We start from the raw sequence: 13,372 nt of genomic DNA, 5'->3' as shown, positions 1-13,372 counted from the left end.
CCCCAATAGGTCACATACCCGTGCCTGACGGACCATTTCGACATCTGGTGATCGACTACGTAGATATGATAAAGACGGTAAGAGGAAAAAGATACATTCTGGTGGTAAATGACAGGTTCAGCAGATGGGTAGAGGCAATACCCTCGAAGGATCAAGGGGCAGGAACAGTGGTAAAGTTCCTGACAAATGAAGTGATCCCAAGGTTTGGAATACCTTCGGAGATTAGCTCGGACAACGGTTCGTCCTTCATCCAAAGGGTGGTCAAATTGGTATTATAAGTACTAAGTATAAAACAAAGGTTTGGATGTGTGTACCACCCACAATAACAGGGCATGGTGGAAAGAATCAATGGCACTCTGACGGCCAAGCTGAACAAAATTTGTGCAGAGACTAGACTGAATTGGGTTGATTCATTACCGTTAGATCTAATGAATATGCAGACTAATCGGGTAACATGCTTGACACCACATGAAATGCTAACTGGAAGGCCCATGCCAGTGCCGCAATGGAGAGGACCATATAAAGGACCCAGTTTAGAGCAACTGGAACTTGAACTAAGACAATACATGCGGCAACTAACTATGATACATCAGTCTATCTATACACAGGAAAAACAGAAAGAGCCGGAGACCGTCCAAGGGGAAGGACCAATCCGACCGGGAGATCAGGTCTACGTGTGAGCGTTTCGAAGGAAGTGGAGCGAACCAAGAAGGGAAGGGCCTTTCACGGAAATCAAGGCATCACCCACTGCAGTTCAGGTGGAAGGGCGTTCCACTTGGTATAATCTCAACCACTGCACTAAGGCAGTTCCGCAGGTACAGACAGAGCCGGAACCCGAGGTAAGTGGTGAGGAGGAGCAGATTGCAGAGACCAGCCAGGAGGAACGAGAAGCCGACACTGCAGGACAGGAATTTGACCAGGTGGTAAGGGAAGTCTTTGGTAATTCTGATGACTCTGAGAATGAAGTTGGGGATAGTAGTATTCCTCCAGACAATGGGGGTGGTTTGGGTACAATCAGCTTTGCCCCACAGGATAACACACCCGCCTACTATAGCGCAGAGTTAGAAACCATCAACATGGAGGATATGGCATGGGAATGATGTAACCCTGGGAAACTCGGGAGCACGCAGTAAGAGAAGTAGCACACACACCGTTTTGCCACGACAAGAGAAAACATGGTACCAATGGGCAATGTATACAGCAAGCACGATGGGAAGACAGAATTGCTACCTGTGCTCAAGGGCAAACCCTGCGCAGCATGTAATCCCCATGCCTTATAATTCTTCCACTTGTGCGCAGTGACGTAGGGAACACATGGAGCGATGTGGGGAGCGATGGGGGCAACGATGTCCTGGTCCAGTCAATGCCAGGGCTTGTTACATGAGGATTTGTGTTAACACTGATCCCTGTTATCGAACCTGTCTGAACAATGCACCCATGTGCCCATATTGGTGTATGTTATATCAGGCGTCCTCGCAGTGTGACCAAAACAAGCTTGCCTATTACTGTAATTATAGCAGACCCTGGGCTATAAATAAAAGGAGCCAAACACCTATGCAGGAACAACTTATGATGCAGGATCACCTGCGTTATGAATGCTTCATACGGGTGGGCACTCGCCCGGATGGCCACTTCCAAGGCAACTGCACTCAGACATGGGATGTCACCACAGGTAAGAAACACATAACGGGTTCCCCTCCTCCTAGGGTGCATTGGACACTCAGACCATCCCATTAGCAGACACCTGGTGGCAGACAGGAGAGAGGTCTGAGATCTACGCTCCCCCTCAACTGGTCAGGAACATGTATGCGTGTCATGCTGCTTCAGGAAGTTATAATGTCCCCTGAAGTACAGTCCAACGCTAACTTCCCTGAGCAGCGGACACTGCTATGGCAGAAGAGAAAATATGAACCTAACCCGACAATCCGGATTGACAGTATAGGACAGCCGAGAGGTATACCTAACGAATTCAAGGCGCGGAATGAGATTGCTGCAGGCTGGGAAGCTCTCATACCTGTGATAGGGGTAAGCAAAATTGTTGAATGGATAAATTATATATACTACACTCAACAGAGGTTCATCAACTACACCGATGATGCGCTGGAGGCCTTAGGGCAACAGCTGGATGCAGTAGCAGGATGGCGTGGCAAAACAGACAGGTACTGGATTGGCTTTTGGCAGAAAAAGGGTGTATGTGTGTAATGTTTGGAGAACAATGCTGCACTTTCATACCGAACAATACTAGCCAGGAAGGGTCTTTCACCAGAGCAATGAATAAATTACAGAATCTCCAGAAGGAGGTCAAAAAGAATGCAGGATTTGGGCATCAGTGGTTTGACTGGTTAGAAAGCAAACTAGGGGGATGGGGTGCGTGGCTGACTAAACTGGCAATGACTGCAGGCATTGTGCTGATAAGTTGTGCATTTATTCTGTGCTGTTTTCTTCCATGTCTCAAGACTTTGATAGTGCGTGCGACAGCAAAACAATTCCGGATGCTCCTGGAAATTGTTGAATCTGACCCCAGACAAGGAGAAAAACCGATAATGTACTGTTACAGTCTGCACGATGCATCAAGCGGACTGGAGGGTGTTAATGATGTGGACACTAGTTTGTAAGGGTGTCTGAGTCTTTTTTCCTGTCTCAGCTACGGAGGGACAGGTTTTTGGCTCAACAGCCTAGGATAACAGAGAGAGATCATTTTGAGCTCCGACTATGGAAATTGTAGCTGACCCAAATTTAGGATTAAAATGCTGGACTTTATTTTGGCCTGTGGGTCTCAAAGGGGGGATTATATTGAGAAATATACCTGACATAATCATTACATATACCTGAATTATAATCACTACGTATTAGCTATTTACTATGCTATGTAATCACTTCTAGGTACTGAATATTACTATGTATTATTTTACTAGACACATGTTGCTATGTGTTGTTTTAACTAGATACTTTGTACTCTCTTAGCTGCATACTGTGGCACTTGCAGAACACCTGTTTAGCCAGCAGCACTATTAGCTGAAATGTACCACATGTATTACACTCAGCCTTTGTTTACTACGAGATAACGGTGGCGGACAGGAAGGTGCGAGCAGGAATGTAATGTGACGGAGGTTGTCTGGAAAGCATAACCTTGGCCAGGAATAAGGCCCCAATGCGAACGGGTGAAACATAATGGTGGCGCACCGTGAGCTAGGCAAGAGCGATTAATTAGTTAATATATAGATGATATGCAATTAAAACTTGATTGGGTATGCTGATGAAACCGAAATGTAACTGAGATAAGAAATTACTATAAAGAATGCTGTACACCGGAGCTCGGTGGGCTTTCGGTGACAAGTTCATTGATTGCGTCAGCCTTTGTTTGCAAATAAAAGTTTAATTTTCTTGAAGAATTGTCTGTGTCTCCAGGTCATTTCAAGTAACCACGACATGATCTTGCATTTCTTACGGTCCTTAAGCACCTCGTTGCACAAGGGATTTCCTGCGATTCACCATCTGCGATCCTCTGTCATCCTGCCCCATGTCAGCGCACTGGAGTCTTCTGCGCCCTCTACTGGTGACTAAAACGGGCTTGATGGTTAATTCACGCGCCTGGGGAACCAACAGGAATGGGATTTACAGAAGTGAGGATGCAATTAAATAACTTCATTGGAATTGCAAAAGACAAGAACAAATAATACACAGAAGGCGAACAAATAAATGGAGTAATTTAACATTGTATAATACTGTGAGAAACGAAAGTACCAGTAAATGTTTCTTAACCAGCTGATCACTGTCACTGTCCCCAGAGTGATTGCCCCGATTTTCGTGGTGCAATTTTTTTTTGGCAACAAATGGCCACGGATCGATCAAAAGTGAAGGAGACTAAGTACCAGACTGAACAAAGAGGAACAGCGTGGATGTTAAACACCGATGCACACTCAGACAAGAAGAAAATTCCAGTTAACATGTGAGCATTCGGAATCCTGCTCAGTATCTGGTGCAGGACAACGATCAGCAGATCCCCCGCTTCCAATGCAACCAGTTAGCGAGTGAGAACTCCGGAGAGAATTCAAATTACAGATCTGCAAAGTGACTTCGGTTCCTTCTGCAGGATACCCTAAAGTTTACCCTCCAAGGTTGAGTCGGTGGTGAAGTAGGCGAATGCAACGTTGGCATTCATTTCTAGCGGTATAGAATACAAGAGCAATGATGTGATTGTGAGGCTCTATAAGGGCTCATGAGACCACACTTGGAGTATTGTGTGCACTTTTGGGCTCCTTATTTCAGAAAAGAGATACTGACTTTGGAGAGCATTCAGAGAAGATCCAGGAGAATGATTCAGGAATGAAAGGGCTACCTTATGAGGAACGGTTGACATCTCTTGGGCTGTATTCCGTGGAGTTCAGGAGAATGAGGGGGGATCTCAGAGAAACTTTCCGAATGTTAAAAGGCCTTAACAGATTAGATATGCCAAAGTTATTTCATATGGTAGAGGAGTCTAGGACAAGAGGGCACGACTTCAGGATTGAATGACGTCCATTTAGAAAAGAGATGGGGATACATTACTGTAGTCAGAGCATGGTAAATCTGTGGAATTTGTTGACAGGTCGTTGGGTGTATTTAAGGAAGAGATAGATATTTTCATGATTTGCCAGGTCATCAACGGGTAGGGGAGGAGGTAGATGCGTAGGGATGACCGGAAGAACTGGATCAGCCCATGATTGAATGGAGGGACGGACTCGCTGGGCCGAATGGCCTGCATCTGCTTCTTTATTTAATGGTCTTATGCTCATACGCAATCAGCGCAAGATTAAATTCCTCACGAGGTCATTACAAGGAGCATAAAATCTTAGTGGTTACACATTCGGAAATGTGTTCCTTTAATTTCATGAGGCACAATGTACAAGAACAGAGATATGTTATTACAAATGTACTTGGCTCGTTTCAGCTCTGACTGAAGAGCTAGTCACAGCTTTCGACAACGCACTATCGGGAGGAAGATCCCCTGCACAAATGTGCTGAAGACTCTCACCAGTGTGTTCCTGGGATGGAAAGTTTCACAACAGGGAAACACAGATACCCGGGATAAGAGCTTATTCGTGGTTTTCATCAGCAGTGAATAACTCAGATAATGATCACTGATGATTCGGCAATTTCATAAATGGTGAGGGAAAGGTGGTCAATGGGGCATCGAATACAAACACCACAGAACTTAAATTCCATTCAATATCAGAATTAGAAACCGGTTTATTAACACTGGCCTCTGTCGTGAAATTTGTTAACTTAGCAGCAACAGTTCAATGCAAAGTATAATATAGAAAAAGTTAAACAAACAATAAATAATTAAATCAATAATGGTATATCGGTATTGAGCAGATAAGAAGTGCAAAAACAGAAATAATATATATTTTAAAAGTGAACACAAGTGAATCTGCAGATGCTGAAAAATAAATACAAACGCAAAATGCTGGCAGAACTCAGCAGGCCAGATAGCATCTATGGGAGGAGGTAGTGACGACGTTTCGGGCCGAAACCCTTCATCAGGAGTGAAGTAACACGTCGTCACTACCTCCTCCCATAGATGCTGTCTGGCCTGCTGAGTTCTGCCAGCATTTTGTATTTTTATTAAAAAAGTGAGGTGGTTTCATGGGTTTAATGCCCATTTAGGAATCGGATGGCGGGGGGTAGACGTGTTCGTAATAGTGACCCATTGTAACTGGTGGGAGGAAAGGATTTTGGGAATGCCCAGGGTGGAGCACCGCGGGAGGAGTGTGAGACGGATGTCATAGAAGGAGAAACAGGGGCGGAGCGTGAAGCGGTTACAGATAAACCCAGACATGATTTTTGTTTTTGAGGAATAGAGAGCATGGCGGTAAGGGTAGTATTTCTCTCTGCGTGTCGGATGGGGGAATACTGGGAATCTTCCAGTCTCACAGATGGTCACATCTACGCCAGGTGCACCGAGAGTCTGTGTTAGGGATCTGGAGCTGCGGCTCGATGAACTACAGCTTATTAGGGAGAGTGAACAGGAGATAGAGAGGAGCTATTTGTCACCCTGAGGCTCCAGGAGTTAGATAATTGGGTGACCGTTAGGGGAGCGAGGGGAAGTGCTCAGATAGTAGAGAGCACCCCTGTGGCCACCCCCCTCAGTAATCGTTATCTTGTTTTGCATGCGGCTGGAGGAAGTGACCTGACAGAGGACAATCACAGCGATCTGGCACTGAGCGTGGTCCCGTGGAGCAGAAGGGAAAGAGGAATATGAGGAATGCGGCATTCACAGGGGATTCCATAGTGAGGGAACAGACAGGGGATTCTGTCAACCTGATAGAGGCACCCGCATACTGTGTTGCCACCCAGGTCCCAGGGTACGGGTTGTCTTGGATCGGATGCAGGGTATTCTGAATGGAGAGGGTGAACAGCTAGAAGTCTTGGTACACGTTGGTACCAATGGCATGGGTAGAAATAGGGAGGAGGTCCTGACATGGAGTTAGGTAGGAAGTTGGAAAACAGGATCTGCAGCGTAGTATCCTCGAGATTGCTGCCTGTACCTCGTGCTAACGATTCGAGAATAGCACAATCAGGCATGTTAATGAGTAGCTGAGACTGGTGTACGGGGCAGGGTTTCGGGTTCCTGGATCATTGGGACATGTTCTGCGGGGGGTACAACCTGTACGAAAAGGACGGATTACACCTGAACCCAAAGAAGTCCAATAACATCGCGGGCACACTTAATTATGCTGTAAGGGGTGAGTGGGGAGGGGGGGGGGGTCGATGGGAACCAGGGTGATAGGCGTTAGGAAGGGGAAAACAGAAATAAGTGACAGATAGCGTGCAACAGAGATGATGGAAATGAAAGGCAGGAGATGAGGCATAATCACAGCCAATGGGATGAGTTACAGGGCAATAGAGGCGTGGTGCAGTTAAATCAGAAAGCAACAAATACTGGAATGAAAGTGTTGCAGTAGAATGCACGCAACATAAGAAATAAAACGGACTATCTTTAAATTCAGCTACTAATTGGCAAGTATGAAGATCTGGCCATCTCTGAAACTTGGCTAAAGGATGGTTGCCGTTGAGAGCTGAACGCCCAAGGATATACGGTGCATCAGAAAGATGCAAGGGGTGGGGGAGTGCTGGTGTAGCCCTGTATATAAAAAATGATATTAAATCATTGGAAAGAGATGACATAGGGATTGGAAGGTGTAGGGTCTCTATGGGTTGAGATAAGAAATGGAAACGGTAAAAGAACCCTAATGGCAATTGTATACGGGCCTCTAACAACACCCCGGATTTGGATTACAAATTACACCAGGAGATAGAAAAGGTGTGTCAAGAGGGCAACGTTATGATAATCGTTGGGGATTTTAACATGAAATTCGATTGGGAAAGCCAGGCCAGTACTGGACCTCAAGAGAGAAAAACTGAAGAATGTCTAAGAGAACAGCTTGTTGTTGAACCCAATACGGGGTCGGCCGTGCTGGATTGGATTTTGTGTAATGATCGGGGGTGATAAAAGAGATTAAGGTTAAGGAACCCTTAGGGAAGTGTGATCACAATATGATCGAGTTCACTTTGAAATTTGAGAAGGAGAAACTAAATGTCAATGTGTCGGTATTTCAGTGGAAGACATCTGCAGTATACCGGACATTCAAGAGTATCAGGGAAGTATGTGCAGTGACAATTACGACTGTGAAGGTGCTCAGGGAGCATAATGGTCTGACAATGGACAAATCCATTTTCAGGATGGAGTAAAACGGGGGAAGATGCCAAAATAAGAAAATTGGGAGGAGCTGGAAAGAGCACAAGCTAGAAGGTAGTAGGTGAAACTGGATGCGTGGGATAGTGGGCGAAATGTAGCTTGGGTGATAATGGGAAAAAGCAAAGAGCTGGAGAAGAAGGAATCTGATAGGAGAGATCATTGGAGAAAGGGAAGTAGAAGGGGACCGAAGTGAGGTGATTGGCAGGTGAAGAGAAGAGTAGAAGGCCAGAGTGGTGAAATGAAGAAGAGGGAAAAGTGAGGGGGAAAATACCGGAAAGCCGAGATATCTGTGTTCATGTCATAAAATTGGAGGTTCCATAGACAGAATTTAATTGCAGTTTACTCCTCCAACCTGAGGCTGCTCATGTGGCAGCAAAGGAGACGATGTGCGACATTTCTGACCTGGAATGGGGATTGGAATTGAAATGTTTGGCCACTGGGAAAATCTGCTTTTTGTTGTTGGAGCTGAGATGCTGGACTAAACGTTAATTAATCTGAAGAAGGCACGTCTGTATGAAACTTCGACATTATTCATCTCCATAGAATTTGCCTTATCCGTTGAGTTCTTTCAGCATTTTGTATGTGTTGTGATTATTGTTGTTAACGGTTTTCGTGCGTCCATTATCTTCGTAATATCAGGTTAAGGTTGCGATATCAGGTTAAGGTTCTTCAATATATTACAGGAGCATACAAACAACATATATTTTTTTATATTTCTATTGAAAGATCGATAACTGAGACAATTTCCCAGAGCGGATCTATAATCGAGACGAAGTCTATGGAGTCTGGGAATAGACAAGATCAACAATAAGAATCATGAAACCGAGAGGTGAGACTGAGAGACTTTCACGGCAGCATTCACTGAATTCTCGATTCATCATTTCTTCGTCTTTGGGATTTTGCAATTTCGTGTGAAGCTCTCCATACCTCATCATACTTGGAATTTTACCTGAATGAAATCATGCTTATTTTTACCCCAGCTGTTGGAAAACACGTCAGCCTTGTGTACAATTGAACACTCAGCGTGTTAGAGTGAGTATAAATGAATGACCGTGGAGATTCATCAGCTCAGAGTTTCTTCAGCGAGACTGCGGGCAGCTCGAATACAGAGTGAATCACACACGGAATGCCTGAAACTATCTACAGTATGAGAAAGATATATTACTTGATCATTACCGTTATTGGTGTCCCTGGTAGGAACAGACGCGAACTAATATTTGCAGTTCAATGTGCGCGGTTTTTGGACCCGTTCAGTCACCGACAGCCGTTGTGATGCCGGTGTATTAGTGAGTGTAGTGCAGTCATTGTGACAGAACTCTTGTGTTCCGTCAGAAGGTTCCTTGCAGTTTAATCAATAGACAAGGCTGAAAAGAAGAAACAAAAAAAAAATATTAACTGAAACAGATGTAGAGTGGAAGATTGCAGGGAGATGGATATATTTTGTGGACATGACTGGCAGCTTTGATTTATCAAGGTAAAACCGCTATCAAAGTAAACTCTAATTCTCCAGCGTGCTCGGCAGCATCCAGGGCCACGGCGTTTTTTTTTCCCGCCCCAATAGTTCAAGATGCTTTAATTTCAAATTGAAAGCAATTGTGCTGTGTTTCAAAAAATGATACAAGGTTGAAGAGAACGCGGAAAGTGAAACCCTGATGAGATTCACTTGTGTGTTCAATCTCGGACCATCGGGAGTTTTGAAAATTCAAATCGTGTCGCTGTGTGTTTTCGTTTACAAGGGTTTGTTTCCACGCCTTATTATCGGTGAAGAGGGGTTTCGCCAACCAGAGGTGTCTGTTAGATGCCTGACTGGGTAATGTACATGCAATACTCTGGTCTGGAAATATAAACATCGAACCATTTGGAATAATGCTTCTGTAATTTGGAGCAGGTCAGGAAGAATGTGCAAAAAAAAATGAAAATGGGAACTTCCTGATCTGATCCGTTGTCGTAGTTTGAAGGAACCGCATCCAAGTGTATTTGCAGAATTTGAAAGCAGCGAGCCCGGCTGGGCCGGCGAGGGCAGGTGACAAACCGGAGTCGAAAAGGAGATGGATGCCTGCGAACAGAGGAAGTAAATGTGCTACGAACTTTGAACGTTGTAAATGGACAACCTCAGAGGCAGCGGGGCGTAGCGACATTCGATGAGCGCCAGGATATGAAGGAAGTGCCGAGGTATCCAAACTTTACACATCGGTCGTAAAGCTCCCTTGGCGATCAGTTGACAGTGCCTCATTCCCAAATCCTGCTCCTCTTGCAGTACTGAGTATGTAACCTTTCTCCCTGCTTGCGCACCATTGCTCAGTCTGCAAAGCACGATTTAAACCTTTTAAACCTCCAGTATTGAGCGCCCGCCAGGTTTGATTGTTCTCTCTTTACAGCTTATCTCTGCCCCACAGAACGTGAGAGAGTAATTCATTGATTCCTTCTGCTGTCCCCACCCCCACCCCAAATGAATTTAGTGACGATTGTGATCCTGTCCCGGGGGAAGTGCGGCCTCTCCACCTGCACCACTCGCTACCTGGTGGCCGTGACAACGGTGGATCTATTGACCGTTGTCTTGGTGGTGATACTGTGGCCGATCAGTTATTACTACTTCCCTGGGACTTACCTGGCCATCACCCCCGTATGCAGTGTGATTGCTGCCCTGACAGAGACAGCCACAGACTCCTCTGTCTGGTCCACTGTCAGCTTTACCTTTGATCGGTTTGTCGTCATCTGTTGCCAGAGGTGGAGAGTAAAGTATTGCACCAGGAAAACTGCGTCTGTGTTTCTGATAACAACCAGTGTTCTGGTCTGTTTGAAACATGTGCCCTACTTCTTATATTGCAACCTGTGAAAGTGATTGACACTATACCCAGAGACTGCGTTCCAAAGACGGGATACTATACGGATCCCGGGTGGGTGGGATATGACTGTCTTACTACTGTTCTAACCTCATTACTCCTGTTCTTGTTAAAAATACTCCTCAACAACCTGACAGTCAGACACATTTTGGTGACTAATGGCGTCCAAAAGGGTTGAAAGGTCAGTGCAAGGTGGAGAACCGCAGTGACCAGGAGATGGAGAGCAGGAGGAGGTCTGTGATCTTACTTCTCACCATCTCCAGAAGCTTCATCATCCTGTGGTCAGTGGATGTTGCCCAATTGTTTATAACACCATTGCTGGATTGGATCAGAATTATTAGAATGATTTGGAATACATTTCTTCAACACACAGGATACATACCAATGATATTAAGTTGCTGCACAGACGTGATTATTTATGGTAACTCAGTCCAAGTTCAGAGAGCAGTTCGTCAGCGCAGTGAAATATCCACTCACGACAATTATTCAACTAATTAACAAACAAAATATCTAACCTCTTCTCAGAGGCGGTTGCCGTGATTTCCATCTGGACACTGCAGAATGGACGGTCACCGAAGAACATGACAGCGGAGAGAATAAAACTGGTTTAGAGCCCGAGAGAGGACAACACAGGCAAACACACATTCACACCTTCAGCCCGCGACATCCACCTTCTATCTCACCCTACCTTTTCTGTTTATTTGCCCAGCATATTCCAGCCCTGTCACCGTCACAACCCTGTCATTAATGATAAAGCGGGAGAGCATCCAAGGGTATTTAAAACCTAATCAGCAAAATTGCATCTCATTTGTTACTTCAGTCTTTTGCGTCAGGATGAAATGAAAAAGAAAGTCACCAGTCTAAGGAGCTTACAGTAACCCTCGCACTTGTCCTTGGTATCAGATAAAGCTGTTGTGGAGAAATGATTAACACTACAGAACTCTTGGATTAGCTTCATAATTGTGCAAATTTCCATGGAACACCCAAATTCCTACTCCAGGGAGAAATGTCACCTTCCTTCCTGATTTTGATGAATGATGCTTGCCACTTGATGGCGACTGTGTGAGCAATAAAATGGCATATTCTGCTTTAGAGCCTGAGAAAGGAACAACACTTCGTCTTGAATTTGTTACTCTTTCAAAGTACATGTTTGTTATTTTTGTGTCAACCGCCTGGTCCTCTATTGACACAAGGAACCACTCAGCTTCTGAGAAGAGATCTCCAGTTTTGAGCCTGTCCTCAGACACTTCACGTTGACACCTCGTCTGCTCAGATGGTGGATCTCACCCGTGGACGGTTATGTTCATCCATTGGTTAACTCAATCCTCTTTAGCAGAGTTTCCCAACCTACTTTAGCCCCAGTGCCGCGAGTCGAGAACAGTCCAGTACCCCAATCGCTAATTTATGCATCTGCAACAACGTCTGTTAGGGAAGTAAGGTCGGACGAGATCGCCAAGTGTCAGACGCATTGTGATGACGAATGCTCAAGGACTGCAGTGCGATGCTTCTTCCTGTGTCCCAGCGCCACCACCTTTTTTGGAAGTGCCTGCTCTACTAATGGTCGGTCAGATCTGATGCCTTAAGTTAGAGGCGGCTTATCGCCCCACCAAGATTCTTTAATGTCCCCCTGGCGAGTGTTATTTGCTCCTAAAGCCATCTTAGGACATGTAACCACCCCAGAGGGTATAACTGTTCTATTGTGATCATTTCTTCATCTTTCTGGTCTGAGCTTTCATTTCAGTTCAGAACAGTACATGCTCGCAGCATGTTGAATCCTGTTTTCATTGATGAAAATACAACCTTAGAAGAGTTACAGTGAGTAGGACGGAGGGAATGGGACTCCCTCAACACTGTGTGTGCAGCTCCCTCAACATCTTGCTTGCTCCTCTCCATAGTGCACTCACTTTATCTTCCACTCCTTTTCTCCCTACCCTTCACCCTCCTCTCAATTCTCAGCACACCTTCCTCTCTGCATCTCTCCTCCGTTTATCTCTCACTCTCCCCTCTTATCCTAATACATCCTCACCCACTTCCACACTTGCCTCTCCTACTCCGCTGACTCTCACCTCTCTTCTCCCCTTTCTGTCTACAAACCACACACCCACCCCGACACTGAATCTCAGCCCGTGCTCACTGCAGGATAGCAACCCGTCCCTTTCAATATGCGACAGTGACATCGACAAGATAAGTAGCCTTGGTGACATCAGAACATACTGGCGTTTGGAGTTGGATGAAGCAGAGGAGGGAGAGAAAGTGACAGAGAGATAGAGGAAGAGGGAGAAAGAGAGAAGGGGAAGTGGGAGAGGGAGAGTTAGAGAGAGGGAGAGGGAGGGATGGAGGGAGGAGAGAACAGGCTGAGTGCTGGTTGTGAAAAAGGGAGAGAGAATCGAGAGACTAGGAGTGTTAGTGAGCAAGACTGAGGAGAGCTGGCAGGGAAGTGTTAGAGCTGAGAAACAGAGGGGAGAGAGATGGTGGCAACAACCAGTGAGGGGAGAGAATGGCGGGAAGAGTGAGATGGATGTGGGTAAGAAATAAACGGGGAGCGAGCGAGGGGGCAGAGAGAGGCACGGGAGAGAATGACGGGGAGAGATTGGAGCGAATATGGGAGGGAAGAGAGATGAGGAGTTAAACTGGGATAGAAACCAGGGATTGAGCCGGGGGAGATATACGAGGGAACGGGACTGGCCCTTTGATATCTCTGTTGATCAGTGAGAGAGAAACTGACAGGGATCGAAAAGGGCCACTCATTTTAAATGGAGACATATGGAAATTTCTAAAATTCTAAATC

The sequence above is a fragment of the Hemitrygon akajei genome, unplaced genomic scaffold (assembly GCF_048418815.1).
Source record: "Hemitrygon akajei unplaced genomic scaffold, sHemAka1.3 Scf000161, whole genome shotgun sequence".
NCBI lineage: Eukaryota > Metazoa > Chordata > Chondrichthyes > Myliobatiformes > Dasyatidae > Hemitrygon > Hemitrygon akajei.
The sequence above is the reverse complement of the archived record's forward strand: the minus strand, read 5'-3'. Positions refer to the sequence as shown.